Raw genomic sequence first — 9,249 nt, 5'->3', positions numbered from 1 at the left:
CCAGCCAGTGGCATGGTGGTTAAGGCAGATGGACCCACATGGCCACTGCACATTTCAAGTCCTAGACCTGGCAGCTGGAAAAACACACTGAGCTCATGTGTGTGCATACTCAAAATTACAAAAGGAGGGAGAAATGGAGGAGAAGGGATTGTGGCATGACTATTCCCCATGGTGAGTACTCTCTCTCTCACTCTCTGTCTCTGTCTCTAGTGAGTACACATGCTTACAGCAAATTTTTAAAAAGCGTACTAATAATTGAGACCAGCAGGTGGCGCAATGGTTACGTTACTGGAATCCCATATAGTCAACCACAGTTTGAGTTCCAGACCAGGGGTCTTCATTTCAGGTGGGACCAGCAGTAAGCGTAATGGCTATGTTGCTGAACTCCCACGTAGTCGACCACTGTTCGAGTCCCGGATTGCGGCGTGGCCATCCCCCCCCCGGGGGGTGATTTCTCGCTCTCTGTCTCTGTCTGTTTGGAGAGTGCACGTGCCCTATAGCAAAAACCTATAGCAAAAACCTCTCCAAAAACAAAACAAACAAAAAAAAAAACACAAAAAAATCATTCCAGGAGGGTGTACCTGTGGGCATCCCCCCTTAGGGGGTGATTTCAAATTTTCTGTCTCTCTGGTGAGTGCATGTACCCTAGAGCAAAAATCTGTCTAAATAATAATAATAAATAAAATTAAATAAATAATTCATTTTTAAAAATAAAATAAAGTTCAGATAAGCAAATAACTTTTTCTCTATGTGCTGAATATTTCATGAGTTAATTATGTACTGTTATTCAGTAATCTGAAATTAAAATTTAACCGAAGGTCCTTTATTTTATCTGGCAGCCCTAACTCAGTCTCTTTCTGCAGTTTTCTCCTTATCACTCCAATTTCTTCTCTTCTCCACCTGTGCCTCCCATGTGGCTGCCAGCCTCCCAAGCACTAGTGCTACCTATATGCCACTGTAGCTGGGCTAGAAAGTGGCCATTTTTATCCTCCCAGTTGCTAAGATCCAAAACCTTGGGGTCGCCACTGACTATTGCCTTTTTTAAATACTCCACGTCTACATCTTAAACAAATCTTTTTGCCTTTTTCTTCAAAATGGATCCCCAAATGAATCATTTTGCACCATCTTGTCTGATGCCACATCGGCCCAAATCTTCCAGAATTCCTCATCTATATATAGAAAGAATCTCCTAAATGGTCTCCCTGCTTCTTCCAGAAATCGACAGTTTATTCGCAAAACAGAGGTCATAATTACTCAAAATCTAAGCAGACCCCTTAGGCTTAGATATTCTAGGATTTTCCCATGTCTCACAATAAAAGGAAACATAACAGCCGAGAAGGCCCTTCCATTTCTTTGATCTCTCCAAATTTTGTCCACCTTGCTATTCAGATCAAAACAACCCTCGCTTTTTCTTGTTCTTTCGAAAAACTAGGTACATTTCTAATTAGGAGCCTTTGCTCTAGCTGTTTTCCCCACCTGAAATAGTCTTCCTTTAGTTAGCTGCATGGGTCGCTCTCTCGCCTCCTGCATTCTCATGTCAAATATGCCACTCTTTCAGAGTGGCATCCCCTGATCACCTGGTATTAAGTTGGAAGCACTCTCCTCCCTGCACTCCACTCCATATTTACCATCCTTGTTTTACTTTTCTTGAAGCTCCTCACCATTTGACATATGATAGGTTCCCCCAAAACACCTTTTTCCCCCTCTGTTTTTCCCTCCTGATATGTAAGCTTCAGGAAGATAGAAATTGTTGCCTGTTTTGTAAACTGCCGTATGCCTAGCTATGTGGTGTCTTAGAGGCCTGGCACTTGGTAGGCACTCAGTAAATACTTGGTGAATGAATGCATAATTAAGTGAATGGAAGTAAAGGGTGCACATAAGGCAGCTGTCACCAGGTGACAGATTACTGAGGAGCCTTAGGTCTAAGAAAACAATTGCCTTAAAAGGGTGAGTTTTAAGTAATGAGAAACTTGGTCTCACAGAGAGGAGGGCAGAGATGACGAAGGGCTGATTTCTTTCCTTTTCTCTCGAGGCACGAATGGAGGGCGGGAGCTGTCCAGCAATGGCCTCCTGAAGTTGGAGGCTGCGACTGGAAGAAAGCTGGCGTCCCGACCCCAGCCCGGGATCACTTGGAGCCATCCTTCCTAGCAGATGCAGCTTTGTTCCCTGTGTACTTCTCTGTCCTGGTCCTTTTCCCTTTACCCAGAGGTGCCCAGAAAGCCCATAAGCTACGTAAAACCTCGTTTTCACCATTCTTTTTCAAAATCTTTACTTACTCCAATAAACCTCGGGCCACCATAAAATCAATGATTAGGATGATGGAAACAATACCTCTACAAATATGTCCATTGGAACGTGTTTGGTTCCTTCTTTGTGTCTCTCTCAAAAATGCAAGCTTTTACAGTTCAGGTAAAAGCCAAATTTTGGGGCTCAATAATCTGGTAAATGTCTCAAAGAGAAAGTTCTGTGTCTCTGTCACACACAGTAGTAAGCTTTATGTGATTCCCCTTCCCCTCCCCTGCCAAAGACATATCTACCAAGAACTTGTGAATATACCTGGAAAAAAAATATTTGCAGCTATAATTAAGTTGAGATGAGATCACCCTGCGCACAGGATGGGTCCTGAAATCAATGACAAGTGTCCTTACAAGAAGGAGAGAGGGACCAGCAGTCAGCATGATTACATCACTGGACTCCCACATAGCTGACTGCAGTCCACCGTCCCCGGACCAGCAGCTTAACAAACACATTGGATGCATGTGCATGCCCAAGATCCCAAGAGGAGAAGGAGTTGCAGTATGATCGTTCCCCCAGGGGGGTGATCTCTTGCTTTCTGTCTCTCTGTCTCGCTATGTCTCTCTGGTAAGTGCAGGTACCCTATAGCAAAAATAATCTCTTTTTTTAAAAAAAGGAAAGAGAACACAAAGATACAGAGAGGAGGGCCGTGTGAAGACAGAGGCAGAGATTGGAGTTGCACAGCTATACACCCAGGAACACCACAGTTTGCTGGCAGCGATGCCTGAAGTCACCAGTAGCTCCAAGAGGTAAGAGAAGAGGCCAGTCTCCCTGGAGACTTCAGAGGGCAGGTAGCCTTGCTGATACCTCAATGTCCAGCCTCTGGCCTCCAGAAGAGAGAAAATAAATTTGTGTGGTTTCTGCCACCAAGTTTGTGGTCCTTTGTTATGACAGCCCTTGGAAATGAATGCATATGCTGTCCTAACCTTGTCACTGCTCGTGTGGGAACTTAGGGAGAACGTCAGCCTGGACTCCTCATCCACACTTATGGAACCATCCTTGAGCCCAGAGCTCATCACCAATGATGTGCCTCGAACATTTCTTTATTGTATTTTTTCTTTTGTTCTGCTTTGTTTTGTTTTGTGCTTTTTTGTTTGTTTTTGTGTTTGTTTTTGCCAAGGGCACATACATTCACCAGAGAGACAGAAAGGGAGAAAGCCCTCTCCAGTGGAACATGGTCATGTCGCAGCCCCTTCCATTTCTCCATCCCGTCAAGATTGTGGACACCCATGCACCTGAGCCCTGGTGTGTTTTTCAAGCTGCTGGGCTGAGATTCAAGTTGCAGTCAGCCATGTGGAATCTGATTTTTTATGCATAGCACGTAACTGCTGCACTATGGGGCTGGTCCAGTGTCTTGGGTTTTGTTTATTTCGTTCTTTCATCTGTGAGCAAAAGAAACAGAGACAGAGACAGAGACAGAGAGCCATCTTCAATAGTGCTTTCATGCCACAATCCATCCCCAGCCCAGGATTACTGGCATGCCCCATGCACTCAGGAAGATCTCTGGATGTGAACCTGGAACCTTCTCATGTTGGTCAGTCTTCCAGAGCATTCTCTGACAGATCTAAGAAGAGTTGCAGATTTTTGGTTTATTCAGCCTTCATCTTGTGTGGATGGAAGAGATATCTTCCAGGTTCCTCACAAACTACACCAGAAACCATTAGTTATTCATCATGTTTTTAAATCAACGATCTACTTGCACAAGGCTAAAGAGTTCATTGGCTTTAAAATACTTGTTTTAAAAAAGTCCTCAGTCCTCCTTCCTCCCGTTGTTTTTTATTTATTTTTTTTAGAGGTTTTTGCTATAAGGCATGTGCTTGCCAGAAAGACAGACAGTGACAGAGAGACAGAAAGAGAGAAATTGCCCCCCAGGGAATGGCCACGCTGCAATCCTTTCTCCTCCATTCTCTTCTTGGGATCTTGGGCACACACACACACACGCACCCGGTGTAAGTTTAAGCCACCGGATCCGGGACTCAAACCGCAGTCGGCTACATGGGAGTCCAGTGACATAGCTATTACGCTAACTGCTGGTCCCCCTCCCATTGTTTTTTCCCCAAGGACAAAACCACTTTCAAATCTTCTGTTTTTTGTTTTCTTCGTAATATCATGTCTCTAAATGACATGCTTGTGCTGCTCTGTCTACAGTTAGATGTTATTAGCAATATAGATATTGCTCTAATACTGTTAGATATTATCTACTGACATCCCACTATGGCACAAGGCATCTGCAGTCTTTCCTCTCCCCATCTCCCACCACACACACTGCACGCTCCCTTTCCAACGTAGTGATGTCTTGCTTCTGGCCGGATTGATACACAACACTTACGTTATGACTACTTAGGTGCCATTCAGAACGAGTGTGCTGTTTCCACATAACTCATCTTCCTGGAGTTAAGCGTTGTCTTGTTTGTATGTTTGGTTGGTTAATTTCATATGTATTTATCACCAAACTCCACCATGTTTTCCTCTTTCTTTCTTTCTTTCTTTCTTTCTTTCTTTCTTTCTTTCTTTCTTTCTTTCTCTCTCTCTCTCTCTCTCTCTCTCTCTCTCTCTATCTCTCTCTCTCTCTGTCTCTCTCTCTGTCTCTTTCTTTCTTTCTTTCTTTTTTAAATTTGCCAGAGGGTGTTTGCTGGGGGTTGGGGGAGAGGGACAACAAAGCACCATATGGGGGATAGTCAAACTACAATCTTTTTTTCCCTCCATTTCTCCTTCCTTTGGGGATTTTGGGCACATACTCAAATTTGCCCGGTGTGTTTCTCAAGCTGTTGGGTCTGGGACTTGAACCACGCAGTCAGTCACGTGGGATCCAGTCACCTTAGTCATCACACCACTGGGAGACCCTCCATCCTAAATCTCCCGTCAGACACATCACTGGCACGTTACACACATACTTTGAATAGTGTCTGGAATAGCATGTGCATTCAATACGTATTTGTTTAAATGAATTTAATCAAGTGGCTTTTCAATGTCACACTCCTTAAGAAGTCCCTCCTGGAGGAATGCTTATGATTGCTCCAACACAGCCCGTGTGCTGGCTCTGCCTGTCCACAGCTGCCATCCCAGGATCTGCCTGCCCCATTATGACGTGTTGTTTTCTGGGGCCATTCTTTCCTTCTTTCCTCCCTTTAGAAGCAAACCCCTCACTGCAGTGTAGCAGGCATAAGGCTGCCAGGCTAGAGACTACATCTCCTAGGCTTCCTTGTGAACAGGGATGGATATGTGGTCAGTTCTGACTAATAGGAATGGCAAGGGCTTGCTCTCTTCCCGAAGGCCAGAATGCCGATGGAGTATTGGTGAGCCAGATGGGACAACATCCTAGGAGGTGGTTAAAAAATCGAGGCCCCTGGCCAGCTTCATAGAAGAGAGCCATCTACGTTCGCAGGACAACACACCTGCTCTGAAGAGAGAAATACACTTCAGGGCTGGCTCCATGGCCTGGTGGTTAAGGCAGCTAGATCCCACATAGCTGACTGTGCGGTTCAAATCCCAGACCTGGTGACTTGAGAAATATACTAAGCATGTGTGTGCATGTTCCAAATCCCCCAAAGAAGGGAGAACGGATTGTGGCATGACCAGGCCCCATGGAGGTTGCTTTCTCCTCTCCTTCTCTGTCTGTCTCTCTGGCGAGCACACGTGCTTGAAAAGTAGAGAGAGACAAGAAAGAAAAACAGACTTTCTCACTGTATTTGAGCCACTGTAATTTTTTCTTGTCTTTTTTAAAGACTTATTTTATTTAACTTTATTTATTTATTTATTTATTTTAATTTGATGAGAGAGAGAGAGAAAGTGAGAAAGCAAGTCACCAGGACCAGAACTTGAACTGCAGTTGACCATGTAGGAGTCCAGTGCCCTCAACCACCATGCCACCTGCCATCCCTGAGTCACTACAGTTTTTTTAAAGAGAGATGATTGCTATAGTGCATGTGCAATCACCGGAGAGACAGACAGAAAGCAAGAAACCAACCCCCAGAGGGAATGGCCACGCGTCAATCCCTTCCCTTCCATTCTCCTCTAGGGATTCTGGGCAGGCATACACACGCGCCTGCTGTGTTTTAAGCCACCAGGTCTGGGACTCGACCAACAGTCAACTACATGAGTGTCCACTGACATAAACATTATACCAACTGCTGGTCCCGAGTCACTGTATTTTAAGGTTTTTTTGTTACAGGAGTTCAACCTGCCTTCCAGTAATTCAATTGTTATTGTTGGAGGTAATATTTTTCTCTCACCTGGGGTTTTTCTCTTATTTTCTACATCCCATGTCTTTTATTAGCTGACCTCATTTTCATGGAGCAAATCCTTAAGGAGCTTCCCCCCAAAAAAAAGTCTATGAAAGAAAGGTATTTCAAGGCTTGTATGTCAGGAAAGATGTTTATCTTATCTCAGTATGTGATTAACGGCTCATGTGGGTACTGAACTGCCTTCGGAATTTCTAATGTCACTTCCTGAGGTCGAAAGATATCCGATTTTTAATCCTCTGTATATGATATTTTTGTTTTTGGTATTACCTCTCTAAAAGCTTATAGGATCTTTTCTTTATCTCTATTATTCTGAAATTTTACAACTATAACCTTTGCTGTAGCCCATTTTCATCTCTCATGCTGGGCACTCCGTGGGCTTCTTCTGTATAGAAATTCATCCTTGCAATTCTGGACGATTTCCTTAAATTATTTCTTTGATGAGTTCCTCCCTGTTTTGTTTGTTTGTTTCTTTCTTTCTTTTTCTCCTTCCCTCCCTCTTCCCCGTCCTCCTCCTTCTTTTTCCTTCTCTTACTGTCCCTCTCACCCCAGTCGTTCAGATCCTGTACCTTCCAGACCGGCTCAATAACATTCTTGCTCCCTTTTGGCCTTATTTTATTTTTTGCTCTACTAGCTGAAAAATGTTTTCAAATTTATCTTCCAACTCAGCTATTAATTTTAAAAACCAATTCTGCTGTCATGCTTTAAACTTTCAACGAGTCTTTTTTGTTGTTGTTGTTCTCTAGATATTCCTTTTTATAATAGCCTGTTCTTGTTTCATTTATAGAGTACATTATATTTGGAATAGGAGGACTAATGAGCTCTTTGAAAGCTCTGAGTAAGTGGAGGGGGCCTGGTGGCTTTGAATTTCAATATAAGGTGATCTGACTGGAAAACACTTGGTGAACTCCTGATGTGAGTATATCTCCTCTTGGGGTGATCAGATTCCCGGAGAAGATTCTTCCAGTCTCTACTCTGAAGGATAAAAGCCTGTCTGCCATCATTCTCAGGACTCAATGGGCAAAGAAGGCTGGTGGTCCCAGCATTCAGGACCATCCATTCACGTAAGCCACCTCCTGTCTGCCCCACTCCTTCCTCTGCTTCACAGGGAATTTATCTTTCAGTTGTACCTGGTGTTGCCTAACCCAGAGATATGAGGTTTCTGCCTTTCCAGAAAATAAGTCTTTAGTCTTCATCTAGGACCAGGGAGTGTTAGTCAACCATAGACATGTTATGAGAGAGGAGATTCAGGATACCACAAGCTTCTAAAGAGCTTTCACCCACCTCTCGTTGTGGCCTGCGTCCTTCTCTCCAATCCAGAGGTAGCTGGTGTTGTTAACTCCTGACCCTTCTCGAAGTCTGCCAGCAGATGAAGCCGTGTCTCAGTCCTCCCCATTGCTGTCACGGGTTTGGTTTTCTTGGGTCTGCTAAGTCACCCGTGATATTTCTAGCCTCCAAAATTGTGTAGTTGTTGTCTCGTTTCTCTTCTCCTCACTGAAGTGTGTTTCTATCTAAAAGCACAACAAAACAAAACCCTTTATTATAGCTTTAGTGGTGTTTCAGGAGGGAGCAAAATTAAATGTGTATGTGGTTAACTCACTATCTTTGCTCAGAAGTCTGGAATGCTTCCTTGTATGTATGTTATATCTGTGTGTTTGGCATTAGCTATGACGTCAAAGGTTTCTGGAGTGCTTTGCAAGCAATTAGTATCTTCTTTCCACGACAACACAAAAAGAGACCTAGAGACTATCTCCTGGGTATGCGCGCACGTGGGCACACACACACACACACACACACACACACACACACTCCTCATCAGATTCTTAGGTAACTTAGAACCTGTCAACACATGAAGCAGCTGAAGAGAGTGCATTCTGCAAAGTGCTGAACTTAACTACACAGAGCTCGGTCCCTGCACCTTTTAGCCACCTGGAGCCCCATATTCAACAAGGTAAGCCCATGCAGGAATCACTGACAGATAGATACTGCAATGATGTAAAAGACTGACCCAAGGAATACTTACGGAATTCATCTGAAAAAGATAAAGAAAGTAATATGATGGAGAGTGAAAATATAAAAGACTTAGAAATAGATTCAGGGGATCCAGCTAACTAATTGTGGGAATTCTGTAAAGAGAGAAACTATAACAAGAGGCTACAATGGAAAAATTATTTTTAAAAACCTGCCCCTTAACTGAAGAAAGATGTTAGTCTTCATGACAAAAGGGTCCATTAAGTTATCAAGAAAACATGGTATTCAATAAATCTTTGCATAATAAATTAATAAATAATGAAAGTAAATCAGATAGACTTTTTTTTTTTGAGAGATTTTCACTGTAGGGCGCGTGCGCTCGCCAGACAGACAGAGAGAGACATAGAGACAGAAAGCGAGAAATCACCCCCCAGGGGGGATGGTCACGCCACAATCCCTTCTCCTCCATTCTCCTCTCAGGATCTTGGGCACGCACGCACACGCGCCCGGCGTGAGTTTCAAGTCACCGGGTCCGGGATACGAACCGCGGTTGACTATGTGGGAGTCCAGCGACATAGCCATTACGCTAACTGCCGGTTCCCAATCAGGTAGACTTTTATAGTTTCAGCTATAAATAAAAACCCCTGTATGGATCCAAGTAAAAACACAATGGGTTGGGACCAGCAGTTAGCATAATGGCTATGTCGCTGAACTCCCAAGTAGTCAACCACGGTTCGACTCC

The 9,249-nt window shown here is 43.8% G+C and overlaps 1 long non-coding RNA gene across 2 annotated transcripts in view; it reads right to left on the bottom strand.

Annotated features, from left to right (window-relative positions):
* Nucleotides 1-9,249, bottom strand: part of LOC102489766 (uncharacterized) — a 67,148-nt gene that overhangs the window by 37,986 nt on the left and 19,913 nt on the right. Inside the window, exons 2-3 of one of the 2 annotated variants that reach the window (XR_334969.3) lie at nt 7,821-8,047; nt 3,647-3,677 (exon numbers count right to left, since the gene is read on the bottom strand). This is a non-coding gene — a long non-coding RNA (uncharacterized LOC102489766). Of the gene's footprint in view, nt 1-3,646; nt 3,678-7,820; nt 8,048-9,249 lie in introns of those variants that run through there. The other variant, XR_003549829.1, reaches the window with a different exon arrangement.

This window comes from Tupaia chinensis, unplaced genomic scaffold (assembly GCF_000334495.1).
Source record: "Tupaia chinensis unplaced genomic scaffold, TupChi_1.0 Scaffold000316_1, whole genome shotgun sequence".
NCBI classification, from domain to species: Eukaryota; Metazoa; Chordata; class Mammalia; order Scandentia; family Tupaiidae; genus Tupaia; species Tupaia belangeri.
Note: the sequence above shows the minus strand (reverse complement) of the source record. Positions and strands in the feature narration are given on the sequence as shown.